Source organism: Papio anubis, chromosome 4, assembly GCF_008728515.1.
Source record: "Papio anubis isolate 15944 chromosome 4, Panubis1.0, whole genome shotgun sequence".
Classification (NCBI taxonomy): Eukaryota; Metazoa; Chordata; class Mammalia; order Primates; family Cercopithecidae; genus Papio; species Papio anubis.
Window position 1 is genome coordinate 75,303,506 of NC_044979.1, and position 19,852 is coordinate 75,323,357.

The window sequence follows — 19,852 nt, forward strand, 5'->3', positions numbered from 1 at the left end:
CCATTGGCTGGACCCAGCCTTGGCCGCCGGGGTGCGCGTGATCCAGCGGCCTCTGCCCTGCGGCCGGGGAGGGCTCAGGCCCTGGGGCAGTGGCGGGACAGGGACACGTGACCCCCGCTGCGCTGTCCAGCAGCGGCGGCCTCTGCGGCGTGGGCAGAAGTACCTTGGCCGTGTGCAAGCCCGTCACCTGAGGGCAGGTGGCCGCACCAGGGAAGCTGCTGGCTTCTGCTGATACCAGGGGCTACTGGGCCCTCCGACCGATGGGAGGGGCAAATAACGATAGATGGTGCACAGCCTGGGGAAGTTGAGAACTCCACTAGGACACATGCTTTGCTGGATTTTTTTTCCGCTGTGCGTTCCCTTTGAAGGGGCTCCACTTTACACTGGATCCAAAAAGACTTTGATCCAAAAGCATTGACTTAGAAGGAGAGATTGCAAACATTGCTGGCAGGCCTACTTTTAGATCAAAATCGGTAAACTGTTAAGAACCCAACAGGTGAATGTAGTGCAGAACGTATATTTATGGGACTACTCCATTTCAGCCCTACCTGTTAAAACAGCAGAGGTCAAAAGGCCCGGGGTCAAGACTTCCCCCCAAATAGGCCCTACCAAAATAAGTAAACCAGCATTTTAATTGAACATTTGCTTATATGACCTCCAGACCTTATTCCTCTTCATCAGGATTTCATTCTTTTGTCCTGTAATCAAAATTTATAAGAAAGTGGTGATCAGGGAAAAGGACTTTTAATGTATTGTAGGTAGTGGATGTAATATGTCAGCAAAAAGCACTTATTACTAATCAGTTTAATTCATTAACATTGATCGAGTGCCTTCCTACTATGTGCTAGGCACTGTGCTTGGTGCTGGAAACCCCAAAATGACTTAAGAGCTGGTTCCAACCGTTAAAGAGCTTCAGGGCTGTTGGGAAAGAGACACATAAATGTTTACTTCAGTATAACCTGTTAAGGCAGCAGACTATTCCCAGGGCTCAATAAGAATACTGAGTACCCGGGAAGCCTCTAGAAGTGATGCCTGAGCTGAGTGCATGAAAGTCCGGTGGGGAGGAAAAAAACATAGTGTTCCACCCCGAGAAAATGAGGAGAGGCAGCAGGCTCAGGAACTGCTGAGGAACCACAATTGGTCAGTCATGAAAGGTGTATTAATTGTCACACTGCTATGAAGAAATGTCTGAGACTGAGTAATTTATAAAGAAAACGAGATTTAATTGACTCACAGTTTCTCATGGTTTGGGAGGCCTCAGGAAACTTGCAGTCGTGGTGGAAGGTACCTCTTCACAGGGTCGCGGGAGAGAGAATGAGTGCCAAGCAAAGGGGGAAAGCCCCTTGTAAAACCATCAGATCTCATAAGAACTCACTATCACAAGAACAGCATGGGAGTAACCGCCCCCATGATTCCGTTATCTCTCACCGAGTCCTTCCCATGACATATGGGGATTATGGGAACTACAATTTAAGATGAGATTTGGGTAGTGACACGGCCAAACCATATCAAAAGGTAACTTGATCTTGAGCTATGGGACTGGGGCAGCGGCGGGACTGGTGAAAGGAATCTGGCCCAGCAGGTAGGGGCTGTGTCATGGTGGGTCTTAGGTGCCTTGCTGAAGGGTAAGCACCTTCACTAAAGGGTTTTAAGTCAGGAAGCAACACGGCTAGGTTTTCGATACAGAAATATCTCTCTATGGTGTGAATGTGCCCCCCAAAATTGATGTGTTGGATACAATCTCTAATGCATCAGTGTTGGAAGGCTGGGTCCTTGAGGAGGTATTTTCATCACAAGGGCTCTGCCCTCATGAATGGATTAATGCTGCCATAAAAAGATTTGGGGAGTGGATTCACTCTCTCTTGCTCTTCTGTTCTTTTGCCATATAAGAACATAGCATTCCTCACGTTTGAAGGACACAGCATTCAAAGAGCCATCTTGGAAGCAGAGATACCAGGCCATAACCTGCCAGCACTTTGATCTTGGACTTCCTGGCATCTAGAACTGTGAGAAATACATTTCCGTCCTGTTCTTCTAGTCTCAGGAATCCCCTTACAGCAACACAAAATGGACTAAAACACTCTGCTTGCAGTATGGAGGATGGGCTCCAACTGAACTACCAGGATATCCAGACAAGACAGACTCGGAATGGGCTAGGACTAGAGGAATACATAGAAGGTTAAAATTAGTGGGTCATCGTGACTGATTATATGTGGGGTTGGGAGGGAAAAACGGAGTTGTGCCATATTGCACATAGACTTGTGGTATGGGTGTCTGGAAAAACACCTGAGATTGGTAATTCAAGACGAGTGTTTTGAGGTGTGTGAGTCTATCTGTAAGGAAAGTGTATGTCCAACATACAAATTATGTTGTAGAAGCCAAAGAAAGAAGCATTACAGAAAGAAGCAACTATTTAACCTACTCTCAAAAGGGTCAACAAAGCCCAGAAGACTTGATCATGTTCACAGGCAGAGAAGAAAGATCAGCAAAAAGTAAAAAAATAGAGACAAAAGGAAAACCAGGAGAATTGTTAGAGAAAATTATGACAAGGGGACAAGTCTGAAACTCCTGTGGAGGATGGTCCCAGCTGCTACAAGGGGAGTGTAAAAGGAGCTGAGAAAATACAACCTCATGTAAAGAACAAAATTACATCATGTACCACATGTTTATTTTTAAGGGCATCACTAAAGCTCTCCTTTTATAATGTAAATGAAACAAAAAATGTTTAATGTAATAAAAATATACATAAAATGTACCATCTTGACCATTTTTAAATGTACAGTTTAGTAGTGAAATACATTCACATTGTTGTGCAGCCAATCTCCAGAACTCTTTTCATCTTGCAGAACTGAAACTCTGTACTCATTAACAACCACTCCATCTCCCAACCCCCTGAAGACCACCATTCTACTTTGCTCCTATAAATCTGACCACTCTAGGTACCTAATAAATGGAATCATATGGTATTTGTGTTTTGTAGCATAATGTCCTCAACCTTCATACATGCTATAGCATGTCAGTATTTCCTTCCTCTTCAAGGTTGAACAATATTCTGTTAATTTTTTTAATAGAAAAAGAATCATGAGTCCATTATACTTTTTCTTGATGTTTTTGAAAATTCAGAAAATCATAGTAATGGCCAAAAAAATCACTGATAATCCTATCAATAGAGTTAGCCATTGTTAACATTCTACTGTATTTTTTCATGTCGTGCTGTGTTTATGTGTGTGTATCAAGACATATTTATTTTACTTTATTTTTTGTTTTTTTATTTCTTGAGACAGGATCTCACTCTGTTGCCCAGGCTGGAGTGCAGTGGCATGATCTCAGCTCATTGCAGCCTCCTCCTCTTGGGCTCAAAGGATCCTGTCACCTCAGCCTCCCAAGTAGTTGGAACCACAGGCACGCACTGCCATACCCGTCTAAATTGGTATATTTTGATAAAGATGGGGTTTTGTCATGTTGCCCAGGCTGGTCTCAGACTCCTGGGCTCAAGCAATCCTCCGGTCTCAGCTTCCTAAAGTGCTGGGACTACACGCATGAGTCACTGCGCCTGGCCTATATTTTTTATGTATTTATTTTTAAGACTGTTGCCCAGGTTGGAGTGCAGTAGCATGATCTCAACTCACTGCAGCCTTGATCTCTGGTGCTCAGTCGATCCTCCCATTTCAGCCTCCCAAGTAACTGGGACCACAGCACACACCACCATGCCCAGCTAATTTTTGTATCTTTTGGTAGAGATGGAGTTTTGCCAGGTTGCTCAACCTGGTCTTGAGCTACTGGACTCAAGCGATCCACCCACCTTGGCCTCCCAAAGTGCCGAAATTATAGACATGAACCACTCACCTGACCATATTTTTGCATTTAAAACAATGAATTGTATTCTGTTAGTTTCCTGTGACTGCCATAACAAATTACTGCACACTTGGTAGCTTAAAACAATAGAAATTTGTTTTCTTACTATTATGAAGGCCAGATGTCCGAAGTGAGTCTTGTGGGGCTAAAATCAAGGTGTCAGCAGGACTGTTCTCTCTCAGAGGCTTTAAAGGAGAATGTTTCTTTGTGTTGTCTAAGGGCTCATGGCACCCTTCTTCACCTTCAGAGCCAGTGGGCATAGCATCATATCTCTGACTCTGCTTTTATCACATGGCCTCTTCTGTCTGTCTGTAACCTCCCTCTACCTCCTCTTTATAAGGACATGTGTGATTGCATTTAGAGCCCACCTAGATAATCCAAAATACTCTCTTCACCTCCAGATCCTTAATTTAATAACATCTGCCAAGTCTGTGCCACATAAAGTACCATTCAAAATCTCTAGGGATTAGGATCAGGACATGGACATATTTGGGGGGCTATCATTCAGTCTACCAAACCTACCACACTATGGATACATATTGTAAAAGTGTATTTCAGTTTGCATTTGGAGTCATATTTAGTTGATCAAGCTCCCCTCTTCATTCTGAATTCCTCAAAATATGAAATTTTAAAAATGTTAAACTATCATGAACCTAGAAATAAAGAAGTCAAAGAGGCTCCCTGGGTTCCATTTCACCTGTAAATAATAGCATGATGTGAAACATCATCTAAGAAGATAAAGCATGAACTGGCTAGGCATCTTCCATTTTTTCTTACCATTACAGGCTTACATGCCCTCCTGGTATTTGTCCCTCTTCACTATTCCCAGATTACCCTCTTTCCTACCATTAACAGTAGCTGGCACATAATTTTGACTGAAAAGGCCATGTTACAGATTAAACTGTGTCATCCAAAAGTCTTAACCCCCCAGTACCTATGTATTAGTTTGTTCTCATGCTACCAATAAAGACATACCCAAGACTGCGTAATTTATAAAGGAAAGAGGTTTAATTGATTCACAGTTCAGCATGGCTGGAGAGGCCTTAGGAAACTTACAATCATGGCAGAAGGGGAAGCAAACATGTCCTTCATGTGGCGGCAGGAAGGAGAAGTGCTGAGCAAAGGGGAAAAGCCCCTTATGAAACCATCAGATCTCATGAGAACTCACTTATTATCTCTCATTATCATGAGAACAGCAGCATGGGGGTAACCACCCCCATGATTCGGTTACCTCCCACCGGGTCCCTCCCACAACATGTGGGGATTATGGAAACTACAATTGAAAATGAGATTTGGGTGGGGACATAGCCAAACCATACCAGGCTCCAATTGTGACCTTATTTGGATATTAAAGTTGTAATTAGTTGATTTCATACTAGAATAGGGTAGGTCCTTAATCCAATATAAACTGGTGTTTTTGTAAGAATACACAGAGATACTCTGGGAGAGTCCCATGTGTTAACAAAGGCAGAGATTAGAGGGATGCAGCTGCAAGCCAAGAAATGCTGGGAATCAACAACCACCCCTAGAAGTTAGCAGGAGGCAAGAAAGGATGCTACCCAGAGTCTCAGAGGGATCGTGGCGCTGCCGACAACTCAGTTTGTGACTTCTATCCTCCAAAACTGTTAGAGAATAAATTTCTGTTGTGTGAGGGCACCCAGTTTGTGGTACTCTGTTAAAACTGCCCTGGGAAACCAGTACAGGTCCCACAGCCACCTGTGTTTTATAGCACCATATGCCAACCTTGTCAGCTGGGAAAGCAGCCAACTCAAATCATGAGGAATGCTATATGCAAACAAGGCACACAGCTTGAGCATGAGCCCAAGCCATGGGAGTTCAGAAGAGTGACTAACATGGCCTGCTCTGAGCTTTCACCTTTTCCAGAGTACCTGTGCCTTGTAGATGCCCTTTGACCATACTCTTAAGCTATCTTATTCTCTTCAACTTCATTTAAAACAAACAAGAAAACAAAGGCACCATTACTGCTACCAGTGTGCTCCCCAGATTAGATTGCTAGAAAGGATATCCAGCAACAATGCTTGCCAAGCACATCATTGACCGGAAATTTTAGACAACTAACTACGGATTGCAATAATGATTCCTTGTGTGGATTGCAGTTTGCAAAGACAATGCCAGGGCTGGTAAAGGGCATGGTGTGACAGAGCAAAAGGAGGACCATGTGAATAAGAAGCTCCCAAATTCTGACCTTACAACTGAGACTCTGCAACTGAAGGACACAGAGAGGCTGTCTGTTGCATTCATTTGGGTCTGGAATTCTGCCGAGTGTCAGATCACACATGACAAGCCTGCCGAGTGTCAGATCACACATGACAAGGATGGAGTACAGGTAGATCAGAAATGAATATGACCTAACTTCTTAGTGGATCCAAAGGAGAGAGCTGTGCCAATATTTTAGAGTTAAGAGGGAAGGAAGGGGAGGTAGGAAGTGAGTCAGGACGAGGAAACATAAGACACCTTGGGAAAGTGTAACTAAAAACAAATCCCCAAAGCTTTGAGATAAAATGCTCTGAGAGCAAAGGCTTAAACAGCTAGTTCCTGAGAGCGGAGCAGGGCTGTGTTGCTTTCTGGAGGCTCAAGGAAAGAATCCCTTTCCCTCCCCTTTTCAGTTTCCAGAGTCTATCTACATTCCTTGGTTCTTCGCTCACTTTCTCCATCTTCCAAGGCAGCAGCAGAGTCTAGTTCTCATATCACATCACTCTGATCTCATTTTCTGCCTCTGTCTTCCACATCTAAGGATCCACATGATTGCATTGGGCTCACCCTGATAATCCAGGATAGCCTCGCAATGTTAGGGTCAGTTGATTTGTGTATTAGTTTGCTAGAGCTGCCAAGATAAAATACCAGAGACCAGATGGCTTAAACAACGAAAATTCACTGTCTCACATTTCTGGAGGCTAGAGTCTGAGGTCAAGTGTCAGCAGGTTTACTTCCTCCTGAGGCCTCTCTTCTGGGCTTGCAGATGGCCATCTTCTCCCTGTGTCTTCTCTCTGTGCATATCTGGGTCCTAGTCTTTGCATATAAGGACACCAGTCATATTGGATTAGGACCCATCTTAATGACCTCATTTTAACTTAATTACCTCTGTGAAAACTATCTCCAAATACAGTTACCTTTCAAAGTACTGAGGGGTTAGAACTTCAACATAGGAATTTTAGGAGGACATAATTCAACCCATAAGAGTTAGCTTTAAATCTATCTGCTATCTGAATTCTCTTTTGCCATGTAGTATATTCATAGGTTCCAGGGATTGGAACATGGACATGTTTGGGAAGCCATTATTTTGCCTTACACACCTTGACCTGAAAATGTTGCCAATGTCTGTAGCAAACCTTAGAGAAGTATTAGTTCTTTGAGTAGAATATTTGGTTTAACCACAGTTCTATATGAGCCCAGTAAAGTAAAACTGACTCCTCAGGGGAATTACATCAAAAGTCTTTAAAGAGGTCAAACCCAGTTTCTTTGGCCCAGAACAAGAATCCCCCTTGGTCTTGCATCAAGCCCAAGTCTGTGTTTATGAATCTGGCTAAGGTCCCTGGGCCCAGCAATACCACTCAAGGCAGTGACAAATCAAACTTAGGCCACCCTGGTTTCTCAGTGTACTCAGAGGCGTATATCAGAACTGGCAGGTGCTTCAGCAGCCCAGCATGTGACCAGCAAGAAGGAGCAGCAGCCAGAGATTTACACAGTGAGCTCCTGGACCCTGGCCATCTCACAGCAAGGGACATTTCTTTTAAGTATAGCAGTTCCTTTTGTAAGAATTCCTGAAATTTTATCACAAGTCCTACAATATTTTAAGAAATTAAGTGTTAAGTAAAATAATCTTACCAAAACTGGTCTAAGGAAGGAGACCTGTGTTTGTATAAAAAACATTGTATTCAAATATTATTTCTCTCTTTTGTATTCTCCTTTACAACTAATCATGATGTTAAAAGAGAGAGAAAGGGAGAGAGAGAGAAAGAGAGAGACTGGCTCTTATTATTTCCCCATCAATCTCTGTCTGTCTGAATAACCTAAGCTAGCATGGTGAATTAGAAATCAGACAGATTTTTATTTGAGTAAATCCGCATAAGTAAAAGTGCATGAGTAAAGGTTGCATAAATAGCTTTGCAACCTTTGGTCAGTTATTAACTTCTCTGAGCCTCAGTCTTCTGATTTGTTAAACTGAGATTAAAAAAAAATTCATTTTGCAAAGTTGCTTGATATTAAATGTGCATAAATCATTTGATACGTAGAAATCTATTATAAATACTACTAATACTAGAATGAGAAGGTCAGAACTGCTGTTTCTTAAGATGCCTTCCAGCTAACCTTCTAGTATTCTGCTACACAGATGAACACCATTTACACGTAGGCTTGCTTTCCCAGGATCTTTCTAAAACAGAAAGGGGAGGAGGGCAGAGAAAGGGAGGGAGATAGATCCATTTTAGAAGTGGAAAAATCTACTTTGGAAGCTGGAAATTTAAACTTGGATAAAGTAGAGAACATGAAAGCACTTGAGTATTTAAGAACAGCCTATTAGTGTTAGCTGTAGCTTTCCAATTTGAAGATACTGAGCCAGACTATTCATGTCTGAACTTGTTTGTCAGTTGGATGCAATCACAACTCCAGCCTCAGGGTCACCAGCCTTTGCAGCACATTCGTTTATTTCCTGCTGCTACTGCCTGAGTCCATTAAGGACCCACTGCTAGAAATGGAGGCAGCACATTCAGTCTCCAGTGACTCTTGCAGGTGGCAGAGCTAATTCTTTATAGGTTGCAATGCAACAAAGAAGATCTTGAAACAGCAAATTTTAAGATTGAAATGAACTCCCCATTATATCAAAAGAGACAGAGGGTGCTAGCTTTGGCAGCACATACACTAAAATTGGAATAATACTGAGAAGATTAGCATGGCCCCTGCCCAAAGATGATAGGCAATCCGTGAAGCGTTTCATATTTTTTATTAAAAATTAAACATAAAGAGACTGGCCAGGTGCGGTGGCTCACTCCTGTAATCTCAGAACTTTGGGAGGCTGAGGTGGGCGAATCACCTGAGGTCAGGAGTTTGAGACCAGCCTGGCCAACATGGTAAAAGCCTGTCTCTACTAAAAATATAAAAATTAGCCAGGCATGGTGGTGCAGGCCTGTAGTTCCAGTTAATCAGGAGGCTGAGGCAGGAGAATCGCTTGAACCCAGGAGGTGGAGGTTGTAGTGAGCCAAGATTGCACCACTGCACTCCAGCCTGCATGGCAGAGCGAGACTCCATCTCAGAGAGAGAGAGAGAGAGAGAGAGAAAGGAAGAGAGAGAGAGAGAGAGAGAGAGAGAGAGAGAGAGAGAAAGAAAAGAAAATTCTAGCTGAATGTCCAGCTCCCTTCTACAAGACTCCGCATAATGTGGCCCCAGCTGCCTCTCAGGCCCTCCTGTCCCTTACTTCTATTCCTTCACTTCCTCTGCAGGCCAATCCCTTCCTGGACCTGGGGTTCTGCACTTGCCAGCCCCTCAGCCTGCAGCCCCACCAGCCCCTCTCTACATCATCTTTCTCATCCTTCAGGTCCTCAGTGATGCCCTCTCTGACTGCTCTTTCTAAAGCAAGAACCTCCTTGTCATTATCTCTGTGTCCCATTTCTGACCTTTTTAGCACTTATCACAGTAAGTAATTACTTTTGGTTGGTTGTTTACTTAGCTTTGCTGTCAGGAGATGACATTGGAAAGCCTGATTGGGGCTAGGTGGGGAAAGTGAGTGGCCTGTACTTCTGGAGTAGGTCCTGTGACTTTCTATTGGTAAATTACCTGAATCATTAGCTCTGTCAACATTGTCAGAAGTGACTTGAGACTTGATGGAATGGACTGACCTGATTCTAGTTCCAATCCAGTTCTGGCAGCGGTCTAACTCTGGGCAAATCATTTCTCCTCTCCGAAGTTCAGTTTCTTCACCAATGAAATGACTGCAGTTGATTTTGAAGAGGCTCAGATAAATAACTAACATTCTATTTTCTTCTCCTGATTCACTTAGATAGCCAGCCAACTTCAGGCATGAGGTGCAATAAGAAGTCATTCACTTTGGGGCAAGGTGGTATGTATTAAGGACAGCGATGGCCCTGCACTGAAGTTGCAAAGTGTCTTTTCATAAAGGGGCAGACCTCTGCTCAGACCCGTTTACCCTGGTTGGACTTATAAGCCAGATACGTATGTGACTGCCTGCTGCATGTGGTAGAACAACAAAAGTTACCAATGTCCCTCGTTCTAGGTGCCACAATCTATGACAGGCAGTTTTCCCCAAAGCTCTTGGTTAAAGGTAAATAGCTCTCCTGGTGGAACCAACCCAAAAAGCCACCACTAGGCATTCACATTTTTAGAAGTCCAAGGCTATGGGGACATGGAACAGAATTAGTGAAGAGAAAATATTTCTCCAGACTGTTCTGTCCAATACTATAATTACTCTCTACATGTGGTCACTGAGCATTTGAAATGTGGCCACTGTGATTTGAGGTGTACTGAAAACGTAAAATAAATACTGGATTTTAAAGATTAACATAAAAAAGAGAATGTAAAATAACTCATTAAATGCATTTATATTGACTGCATTGTGAAACAACAATATTTTAGACATGTTGGGTTAAATAAAATATATCTTAAACTTAATTGCGTCACTTTGTTTTAACATTTTTAATGTGGCTACTAGAAAAATCTTAAATTACTTATTGGCTTACAATATTTTGCTGTGGGATGGTGCTGATCTGGAGCTGGGGTGTGTGTGTGTGTGTGTGTGTGGTGTGTGTGTGTGGAGAGAGAGAGAGGGTGGAGGAGCTTATATAGCAAAGGAGGAGCTTGATGAAGATGGGAGTGAGTAAAGAAAGCACTTTGCCTAATTTATCTCTAGTTTGCATTCAATTGCACCGTTAGGCAGCAGACTGAGAAACATTCCATAATGCCAGAGCACTAACTGGATTTACCAGAGGTAAAAGTTGTAGGGATTTTCAGGTTATGTGACTTCATATGAGGCTCAGGTATAATGAATTGGGTCGGAGGGGCAGGATGGAGTAGGAGGCTGAGGGAGCAGATCAGATTCTATAACTCCACCCCACTCTTCAAAACTACATTGCACACTGTAGTTTCTCACTGGTGGAGAAGAGAGTTACAAATGGGAAAGAAAAAGGCTGAAATGAGCCCCAAGGTGGATTAAACAAAGGTTCAGCCTGTTCACTTTAGTGTCAGTTACTTATTTAAGTATAGAATTTTGGTTTTATTGCAAAAGGGATAATTTAAAAAATTTCTGATTAAAAAGAATTTTGGCAACACAGAAAGAAGACAGCAAAGAAGAAAAATAAAAGTTATCTGAACTCACCTAACTCAGTTATATCTAATTTAATATTTTAAAGTAATTTTTCTAGTTATTTTCTTTATTGACATGAATATGTATTATAGTGATGTGTTCTATTACTGAAACATCCAATTCTTAGATCTTACAGTTTCAGTTAACAATATGTCATAAATATTTTATTATAACATTATTCTTGAATAAGATAATTATGAATGGTTAGCTAATATTATATCATAAGAATTTTCCAACACTTTAACCATTCTCTAATAAATGGGTGATTAAGTCATTTATCATTTTTGATCTATCATAGGTAAAATGTGATGAATACCTTTGTACACCAAATGTGTTCTGAGTTTTTAAGGATAGTGGAAGAAATTTATAAAAGCCATTATGGAGAGTGCAAAGGAACTCAATATGAGTTAGTTCTCAGATGGCTTATTTTTTTAATGGAGGCAGACAGTTTAAGCAACTGATTTTTAAGCTATCTTTCTACTATGAAATTTTATGTTGACTCTTTAGGAAAATATTATTCCATTTTTTCATTCTTTATATTTTTGCCATTTAAGTATAGGCAAGAATTTTCTAATTTTCCATGCTGTAGATAATTTAGAACATGTTATGACTACTTAGCTCTTAATATCATTTTCAGAAATATATTCCCTTTGTACTGACTACAGGTCTATTCTCTATCTTAAATTTCATTTTAGAAGGAATGAACCACAAGGGCAAATTTTTAAGCTAAAGAACATTAAATGTTAAAATAACTCATAACAATATTAGACAAACTGAAATCTAGTGTTAAGAACTGTAAGAGGTCTGAGATTTTACCCTACCTACCTGCCTGAAAATTCACAAGTTTCATGGATGCTCACAGGGACATGAAACATGAGATGCCTGGGTCAGAGACAAAGGACAGTTTATTACTCACAGCAATATCAACAGCCAGAATATCACCTGGGGTTCTTCAAGCCCCAATTCCCACAGGATGACAGAAAGAGGAACAGGTGATACCTGTACATGCAGGAAGTCAAAATACAGGAGGGAACCTGAATTTTTATAGTGGACATTAAGAATGCTGTCCTATTCAGGAGTGTCCAAGGCTATTTGTTATGTAAACATCCTGATAAGATAATTTGGAGTAAAGACCATCCGAGCTTCTGATGGATGCAAAAAAAAAAAAAAAAAAAAGGCAAGAGATCTGTGGAGAATTATCTTTAATATAAGAATAAATGCTGTATTAGGAACTAATTAGAGTATATCACATGTTTTGTCGATTTGGCAGATGCTCTTTTCATGACCAGCATGAGGCCTATTCTTGCCTGGCATGTCTACTTTCTTTTCCTGTTCCTTAGCCACAGAGGTAACTGTCTACATATATAGTCTGCAAAGCAGCCTATACAGCAGTTTATCAGTAGAGCTGTCTGTTTTTATCTGGAAAGAATTGCTGTCATGTCCATTTCCATAAGCGCAAATCAGGGAAAACCATCCCTGCTCTTCTAGGAAGATCATAAGTGTACACGAGACAGAGTAAAGGGCCTACTCTCTCCCTCTTGGGAATGAAATGAAAGAATACCCCAGAACCCCCATATGTTCCCTACCGTAATCTACAGTCACTGCATATGGCTGAAATACCACTGATTGCCAAAAGCAATATAAAAAGAGGTCTCACCCAAAAGGAAATTTTGTTCCCTAAGGGAAAAGTCTTCATAACATTGGCATGAATAAGTTATGAAAAGCCTTCACAACTGAAAGAGACATAATCATCATTCATGTATAACAGATTTGTTTATTCATTTCAGTTGATTAATTATCAGTATCTGCTGATGGTGGGGGTAACAAGGCTGCTCTGATGAGAGAATTATTAAAGTACATGCTTAGAATATTTATCACTGAGCACATATTGTATAAACTTAGCATATTTATTATGTTCTTTCTATATCGGGCCTTTCTTCCCCAAGAGAGATTAAACAGTACTGCCCATGCTTGTAGGCAATTTTCCTTCCAAACATGGTATTTAACTCTTTATAGAGAAATTGACCTTTTTTATAATGCTGTGCTAGTGCAAGCATGATCACCTCTCCTAAGAAATTCTGACACAGAGTCCCTGAACTGTTCTCCTCACCTCCAGTCTTACTTTCCTGCGCACCATACATACAATTTTCATATATAATACCAATAGCCCCTAATGTAAATAAGGGTGACTTTGTTGGTGATTCTCATGTCTTTCCCAGCTTCAGGCAGAATTACTTTAAAATAGAACACAAATTGTCATCTCTGGCCACATCAACTTTGATGTTTGGTCAAACAATCCCCAATAGTACAACTACTGCTTAAAGGAAAAGTGATAATTTGTGTAAATTAATATTAACCTTTTAAGTAAAAATTAGAAGTGACAAGTTAACTAAATTTAAATTAAAATATTAAAATCAATATTCTTCAACATGATCTATATGTAGTGATATTCAAAGAAACTTTTTGTTTATTGACTATCATAATAAGAACTACCATTTATTGATTCCCTACTATATGTCAGACACTAAGTTGGATGCTTTAAATGTGCTTTCTTTTTAAAAAAATTTTCTTGTTTTTTGAGACACAGTTTCACTCTGTCACCCAGGCCGGAGTGCAGTGGCACAATCCCACCTCACTGCAAACTCTGCTTCCCAGGTTCAAGCAAATTTCGTGCCTTAGCCTCCTGAGTAGCTGGGATTACAGGTGCACACCACCATGCCCAATAAATAAAAAATAATTTTTTTATTGTTACTAGAGACGGGGTTTCACCATGTTGGCCAGGCTGGTCTCGAACTCCTGACCTCAAGTTATTTATCAGCCTTGGTCTTCCAAAGTGCTGGAATTACAGCTGTAAACCACCATGCCTGGCCTAGATATGCTTTCTCATTTAATCTCTACAACACCCTTCAGGCTGGTATTGTTATTACCTCCTCATTATAGCTTAAGAAAGTAAAGCATAAAGAGGTCACTTTCCCAACATCACTTAGCTTGTATGTGGCCAAGTCGGCATTCAGACTGCTCTCTTTCTGCTCTCTGAGTTCGAGCTCTCAGCTATTATGCTGGGATTCTCTCTTTAGGTTCTTTGGCAAGACCACCATAATAGCAGTCAGAAGACCTGGGTTATGATCCGAGCTCCAATAATACTATCTCCATGACATTTTCACTCTTAGGTCCCAGTTTCCTCATATTCTCATCTCACCTACCCCCATGGCATTCATGTCAGACTCTCAAGTCTTTGCTGCTTTCCTTATCTGTCTTCCTGGACTTCAGACCCATAGTATTTAAGTATTTGCTTTATGCATATTTACACTTCAATGTGTCCAAATTAGACATCATCCCAACCAGCTCCTCACATATTGATCTCTTTCTCAATGAATGGTGCCACTAGCCACCTCATTGCCCCAGGAGCGTAGACTCCACCATCTATCTCTTCTCTCAACCTCCACCACTGTGCTAGTGCAAGCATGATCACTTCTCCTAAGAAATTCTGACGCAGAGTCTCTAAACTGTTCTCCTCACCTCCAGCCTTACTTTCCTGCACACCGCTCTCTATCCTTCACCCAAAGTGAACCCTTAAAACCAAACCTCATCAGAATCTTTCAATAATTCTCCATTGTCCTTAGATATATTTCCAAGACCTTAACATTGCTTCCTGACTCCTGTCTACTACTTCATCCTCATCTTTGCCACTTTCCTCCCTGGAACCTCTGCTTTAAACATTCTGAACTCTTTCTGTTCCTTAAACAAACTTTTTGTCAATATCTTGCCTTCGTTTTTCTCAAATGTTTATCATTCCAACCTGGAGAACATCTTCCTCTCTGATGTCTAATGTCTACTCAATCTTTGAGTCGGAAGCCTTGTCTGGGCATCCCCACACTCTGTTGGCTGCCCTTGCCATGTGCTGTCATCATACCTCTGTGCTCCTTCCATTGCCTCATCACAGCATTTTTCATTCCTTACCGTTACTGCTTGTCATTAGGCACAAGTAGACTGTGAAGACTAAAGTCAGGAACCTTGGCCTTGATTGCTATTGGTCAGGAGCTCTTAGACACTTTATAGATTTCATATTTATTTATTTATTTATTTATTTATTTATTTATTGAGGGGGAGTCTTGCTCCGTTTCCAGGCGAGAGTGCAGTGGGCGATCTCTACTCTCTGCAACTTCCGCCTCCCGGGTTCAAGTGATTCCCTTGCCTCAGCCTCCCGACTAGCTGGGACTACAGGTGCCTGCCACTATGCCTGGCTAATTTTTTGTATTTTTTAGTAGAGACGGGGTTTCACCGGGTTAGCCAGGATGGTCTCGATCTCCTGACCTCGTGATCCGCCTGCCTCGGCCTCCCAAAGTGCTGGGATTACAGGCATGAGCCACTGCGCCCAGCTAGATTTCATTTATTAAATGGAAATTATAATAACTGCCTTGCCTACATCTTTAAGAAAACATTTTTAAATCTATAAAGCAATAAACAAATATTAGTTACTTTATTATAAACTTAGCTCTACTCCTAAATTTAAGGCAGGAGAAATAAAACTGAATTCGAGTGACTAGGATCTAGTTGCGTTCAAATCACTTTGGAATATTTTTCTGATTATGTTAGGCCTGGGATAGGGCCAGGAAAGTTGTGTTATTGCAGAATTCTTCAGAGGACTTGGAAGCACAGACAAGTTTTGAGAGTGCTGCCTTAGAACATTTTTCCTGATCTGAAAGGTTATGGTCCTCATGAATCAGTGTGGAGAAAAATATGGGAATTTCCTTGGTCATAGTAACCCTACAGAGATAGATCCAGCATATGTTTCTAGAAGAGAGTCTATTGAAGACGAATAATATAATGAAAATTGACCAATCCAGCAAGTAGGTCATATTTAACTTGTAAAAGTGAGAAACTAGTTACTAGGAAGCAAAGCTTTCGCAGAAAAGCAGAAAACTAACTCATGAAAGAGAATGAATCTCCTATAGCCTTAAGAATAGAAAGACCCTAACACAAGGGTCAAAGAGTAAAGGGGAATGGATTGTATCCCAAAGGGGAAGGGGGATGGTGCAGAGGGTAAGGTAAAGAGACTATGTAAAGTAACATTTCCTAAACTGAGTCCTATAGGACATTGTTTGAGTGAATGTTAAAAGGAGTGCCTTGAGAAAGTGTTACAATGTAAAATAAGTATACATACCACATTCCTTTTGCGCATTAATGTTATAGACTGAGATTTTTGCAATAGAGTTAAATCTTTCTAACATTTTTAAAATTCACATTTCCTAAACTTATTTGTGAATGAATGAATTGTCTTACAACTGTTCTGAGAATAGAGCATTTAAACTAAACATTAAGGAACTTACTTGTAGTAAATAAAAAAATTGGGAATCTGCCCTACAAAAGCTTCCCTGAATCATCATCATCATCATCATCATCATCATCATCATTACAAAATATGATCCACAAAGACTGTAGACCTTGTAAGCAAACTCTCTTGCTTATCTAATTTTACATTTTCAGCACCTAATATAGAACTGGACACAGAATACATGTGGAACTGAATTGCCTTCTGTCACATTTGAATGAATAATATAATGGTGAAGTCTTTGAAGAAGAATTTAATTCTTTAGGCATATTCTCTTATTCGTCAAATATTTCCTTAAGAAGTTGTGTATGCCATTTATATAATTGTCACTGGTTGGGGTTAACTGTTAAAGTGTATAGCAAATTGTTATGTGAACATGTTATATAAAAATAAAGAGGGCAGGTGCAGTGGTTCACGCCTGTAACCCTAGCACTTCTGGATGCCAAGAAGAGTGGATCACCTGAGGTCAGGAGTTCAAGACCAGACTGACCAACATGGTGAAACCCCGTCTCTACTAAAAATACAAAAATTAGCCAGCTGTGGTGGTGGATGCCTGTAATCCAAGCTACTCAGGAGGCTGAGGCAGGAGAATCGCTTGAACCTGGGAGGTGGAGGTTGCAGTGAGCCAAGACCGTACCATTGCACTCCAGCCTGGGGGACAGAGTGAGACTTTGTCTCAAAAAATGTACATAAATGAATAAATAAATTAATTAATTAATAGTGTATAGCAAAGAGATCTCATAGCCTTGGAGATTTATTATACCCAACTATTTATTTTCTTCCTATGAAAGTGTATGCTTACTTTCAAATATTAACCACCTGATACGTTATGGAAAAGCTGTAGGGTATCAGTCACAATTCAGATTATAAATAAAATGATATTTTAAAGTGCTTTGAAATATCCCTGACACATTTTTTTCTCAGTTGCCATTAATTCTTCTACTTCCTCCCATTAACATCACCACTTCCCTGTTCCAAACTACTGTTGTCTTTCACCTGCACTATTGCATTAGACTAGGGGTCCTTAACTCCTGGGCCTTGGATTGTTACTGGTCCGTGGCCTGTTGGAAACCAGGCCACACAGCAGAAGGTGAGCAGCCGGTGAGCATTACCGCCTGAGCTCTGCCTCCTGTCAGATCAGCAGTGGCATTAAATTCTCACAGGAGCAGAAACCCTATTGTGAACTGCACATGTGAGGGATCTAGGTTGAGTGCTCCTTGTGAGAATCTAATGCCTGATGATCTGAGGCAGAATAGTTTTATCCCAAAACCATTTATCCCGGCCTGCCCACCCCTGGCCCCAGTCTATGGAAAGATTGTCTTCCATGAAACCAGTCCCTGGTGCCAAAAGGGTTGCGGACCACTGCCTTAGACTCAAACCTGACCTCCATGCCAACTGTTTTCCGTGCTTCCATTCTTAACTCAGTCTTATTCCATTCTCCATGCAGCTGCCAGGGTTGCCTTTCAAAACGTCAATTGGATCATGTCACTAGACTGCTTAAAGTCCTCCAGTGGGTTCCCTTTGGGTACTCCTCAATATAGCATATAGTGCCCTAATTCTCCGTTCTCATCTCCTGGCTGTCTCTCTTTTCTCCCTGTGATTCATCACAAGAACATTCTTTCTGTTTCCTGAAAATGCTTATCTTTTTCCCACCATCAGGCCTTTTCATGAGTGTGTCCTCTAGCAGAAATGCATGCCTTTAGGTCTGGGACCTGCTGCTGCTTTCAGATCATTCTGGTCTTGATATTTCCTGATTTTCTTCTCAAAAGTGGCATCTTTCTCTCTTTCACTCCCACTCCCTGTCACTCTATTTTATTTTTTTCATGGGACATTTCACTATCAGAAATTATCTTGCTCATTTAAAACTTTCCTTGTTTATGGCCAAGTGTGGTGGCTCACACCACATTTGGTAGTAATACCAGCACTTTGGGAGGATCCTTTGAACCCAAGAGTTTGAGACCAGCCTGGGCTACATAAAGACCCCATCTCTATTAAAAATAAAATATAAGTGAATATATAAATAAATAAATATTTCTTTGTTTATTATATCTCTTCCACTAAGCTCAGGAAGAGCATTTTCTCTCTGTTTACTAACAACTGGAACAGTGCCTGGCACATAGCAAGCCTTTAATAATTATTTATTGAAGCAATAAAGGAAAAAATTAATAGTCATCTAGAATGTTAAAGCAGCTGGGCATGGTAGCTCATGTCTGTAATCCTAGCACTTTGGGAGGTCGAGGCAGGTGGATCACTTGAGCTCAGGAGTTTGAGACCAGCCTGGGCAACATGGTGAAACGCTGTCTCTACTAAAAATAGAAAAATTACCTGGGTGTTGTGGTGTGCACCTGTGGTCCCAGCTACTTAGAGGGCTGAGGCGGGAGGATTACTTGAGTCCGGAAGGCGGAGGTTGCAGTGAGCCAAGATCGAACCACTGCCCCCCAGCCTGGGCAACAGAGGGAGATCCTCTCTAGAAAAAAAAAATAATAATAATAATGTTAAAGCAGCTCGTTTCTTCCTCCCACTAGGAAAATAAATGGCCAGAATCGGCTTTCTAATTTCTTAAGACCCCAGAGAAGGTTAAAACAGGACTATCAGCTGTCGAAAGGTTTAATTCTAACGTTTGTTATTACATCTTCCTATAGCCCAATTATGCTTTTATTGTCCCTTTAAAAAAATGTGGTAAAATATACATAACATAAAAGTTTCCATTTTAGCCATTTCAGTGACATTAAATACATTCATATGTTCGCTTTGACGGCACATATACTAAAATTGGAACGATACAGAGAAGATTAGCATGGCCCCTGTGCAAGGATGACATGCAAATTCATGAAGTGTTCCGTATTCTTAAAGAAAAAAAAAATACATCACAGTATTATGTAGCTATCACCACTATCCATTTCCAGAATTTTTTTATCAGCCCAAACTGAAACTCTGTGTCCATTAAACAATAACTACCTATTCCTCCCACTCTCCAGCCTCTGCTAACTGCCATTCTATTGTTTGCTTCTTTGAATTTGCCTATTCTAGGTCCTTATGTAAGTGAAATCATGTAATATTTTTCCTTTTAAGTCTAGCTTATTTCACTCAGCATAATATTTTCAAGATTCATTCATGATGTAGATGTATCAGAATTTCCTTCGTTTTTAAGGATGAATAATATTTCCCCAGCACTTTGGGAGGCTGAGGCAAGAGGATTGTTTGGGCCCAGAAGTTTGAGACTAGCTTGGGCAACACACTGAGACGCTGGCTCTTTAAAAAAACAAAAAGAAGGAATAATATCTCATGGTATGGCTATACTACAGTTTGGTTATCAATTCACCTGGTGATGA

At 40.9% G+C, this 19,852-nt stretch overlaps 2 non-coding genes across 2 annotated transcripts; both read left to right on the plus strand.

Moving 5' to 3' along the window:
• Window positions 1-8,709: 8,709 nt before the first annotated feature.
• LOC116274694 lies at window positions 8,710-8,815 on the plus strand. The gene has a single exon (XR_004183478.1). It is a non-coding gene; the product is annotated as a U6 spliceosomal RNA (small nuclear RNA).
• A 10,449-nt stretch (window positions 8,816-19,264) lies between these two features.
• On the plus strand, window positions 19,265-19,369 carry LOC116274685. The gene has a single exon (XR_004183469.1). It is a non-coding gene; the product is annotated as a U6 spliceosomal RNA (small nuclear RNA).
• Window positions 19,370-19,852: the final 483 nt, after the last annotated feature.